Source organism: Heterocephalus glaber, unplaced genomic scaffold, assembly GCF_053883595.1.
Source record: "Heterocephalus glaber isolate CG9 unplaced genomic scaffold, H.glaber_assembly_v1.0 deba00001452, whole genome shotgun sequence".
NCBI lineage: Eukaryota > Metazoa > Chordata > Mammalia > Rodentia > Bathyergidae > Heterocephalus > Heterocephalus glaber.
This window is the reverse complement of record NW_028258302.1, coordinates 11,905,818-11,908,234: the sequence shown is the minus strand read 5'-3', so window position 1 is coordinate 11,908,234 and position 2,417 is coordinate 11,905,818. Positions and strand designations below refer to the sequence as shown.

The following is a 2,417-nucleotide window of genomic DNA, read 5'->3' as shown; positions in this document are numbered from 1 at the left end:
TGAGCAGAGGAAGATAATTCCCCTGAGAAACACTGGGGTGCTGTTACCACAAGGGCGAAGTAATGCTGGGCGGAGAAAAAGTGTTTTCAGTGTTTGCCCAGCAGCTGACAGGATAGATAGGAAGTGCTTAAGGGAAAAAAACAAAAACAAAATGAAACAGCCAGTTGCACTGCCTGCAGGAATCCTTTGGGGATTTCCTTCATCAACTTTCATTCATTTAACAAATTTCTATTGATATTACTCATGTCTAGGATTTATCCAAAGGGAATCTGCTACTCCCTTGAATCAAAATGTGATAATGTACTAAATGATGAGACTTGTCTAGAACAACGCCTGGCATTCATTCCACAATATTTATTGGGGTTTTATTAGCAGTGGAGAGGCGAGTAGATGACAGCTACGAACACCACAGGCAGTCTCTCTCCCGCGCCTTCTTCTGGTTTGTTCTATAGGAATAAAGGCAGAGTCAAAAAGAAAGTTCATTTAAGACACAGGCCACTTATGAAACATACCTTCCAGGGAGAAATATGAAATGTCCGGGGCTCCCCTTTAAGGAACAGCCTTTTGTGCCTTTGGAATTGTGTACTTGTGTTAATCATTTTTTAAAAGCAACGCTATAATAAGCTACATGACACCCAGTGGAATGGCTGAAGGTCAGAAGATTGGAAACGTCAAATGCTTAGGGAGATTTTGGGGAACTCCAACCTCCAACTTGCTGGTGAGAAGATAAACTGATATAATCACTTTCAACAACAATTGGTTTGTTATCAAGTTAAACATACAACTACCCTATGACTCAACAATTCTTTTTCCCCCGAGAAAGAAAAACCCATGTCTTTTATATTAAGGTGAAATTTATCTCGGGTGAAAGAAATTAGAACAGTAGTATGGGATGTGAGGTGTGGATTCACTGGGAAGGGTTCCAAAAGAACATTCTGGGAAACTAGTAAATGTATCTTGATCAGGGTGTGAGTTACAGGCGACTTTCACTTGTCAAAACTCACAGAACTGAGTACACATTGTACATAGGTACTGAACTATCACTCTACTCCGTATTTAAGAACACTTATGACTTCACTACAAATAAACATAATAATATATGGTAAATTAGATTACGAAGTTGTCCTCTGGGGAATAAACCAACTCAAGGAACTGGAAGTACATGTTCAAGTTCTGCGAATTTCTTTGAATGCAGATTATATCTCAATTTTTAAAAGGTCATCTGGCAAGGATGGCTAGGGGAAGTTACAGCGCCCAGGGGAAATGTACCACAGGGTGACTCCGGGAGGGTGTGGATGGCCTGGAGGTCAGGGCAGGCCCTCCTGAGAGAGATTCAGAGATGGGGGACCAGAGTCTGTGCGAAGAGGGATAGGGAGGAGAAGGAACTCAGAACTTGAACCTCAGCTTCTCTGGGAGACCTCTCAAAGACACGTAGTCCGTTAGTCACTTTAATCCGGCAGCTGTCTCCGGTGAGGTTTCACGTTGAATCTTTCAGTGACCCTTCGCCATGAGAATTTCGGCTCCCCTTTTTCCAAGTGAGTAAGGAACTAGGACGTGGCGGAAGCCGGGCGTTGGCGCTGCACCTTCGATGTCGGTTTCCCCGAGGCAGAACCTGAGGACTGTAACAGCAGACTCCCCGGGTGGCGAGGCCGGGGCCCAGGAATGTTTCACGGGACAAAGGCGGGGTAGGTGCCCGAGCAGAGCACCCACGCCCAGCCGCCGGGCAACAGGTCCCCAAGAGCGGCGTGGCCCGGGACGCCCCGTCTGCTGCACCGCGCGGATTCTGCTGCAGAACAATGAGGGCCGGTGTGGCGTGGCGTGGCGTGGCGTGGCGGGGAGGGGTATGTGAGTGTGTGTGTGTGTGTGTGTGTGTGTGCGCGCGCGTGTGAGCGCGCTGGATTGAGGGGCGGGGCTCAGGCCCGGCGACGCGGGGCCTCAGGGTCCGGTGCAGAGTAGGGCGACTTGGTCCCAGTGCGACCGCAGCCGGGACTGGGCCCTAGGGGGGCGGGGCGAGGCGCCGGGTGGGCAGAGCCCTGCGTGGAGGAGACGGGGCTGGGGCCAGAGACTGGACCCCAGGAGGAAGGGCAGGGCCGGGGCACGGTGGGGCGGGGCCCTCTCTGGAAGGGGCGGGGCCGAGCTCTGGACTGGGGGGCGGGGCCGAGCTCTGGGAGGGTGGGCGGGGAGTGGCGGGCCCCGGAGGTTCGCGGGGGGGGCGGGGGGGCGGGGGGGGCGGGGGGGCGGGGGGGGGCGGGGGGCAGAGCTGAGCTGTGTGGGCCTGTTGTTGTTCCGCGGAGCCGAGGTTCGCTTCGCACCCTCGCCGGTTGCTCCCAGCCACCAGATCCGGTCATGAGTACCTGCAGGACTGGCGGCTGAGGCCTGGAGCAAGTTCCTCCGATGACTGGGCTCTGATTCCTGGC

General features: G+C 53.2%; 1 long non-coding RNA gene across 1 annotated transcript; it reads right to left on the bottom strand.

Moving 5' to 3' along the window:
• Positions 1–285: 285 nt before the first annotated feature.
• On the bottom strand, positions 286–2,084 carry LOC110350380 (uncharacterized). Its single transcript, XR_002396924.2, has 2 exons — positions 1,400–2,084; positions 286–446 (listed from the first exon to the last, which is right to left on the bottom strand). It is a non-coding gene; the product is annotated as an uncharacterized LOC110350380 (long non-coding RNA).
• Between the last annotated feature and the right edge of the window lie 333 nt (positions 2,085–2,417).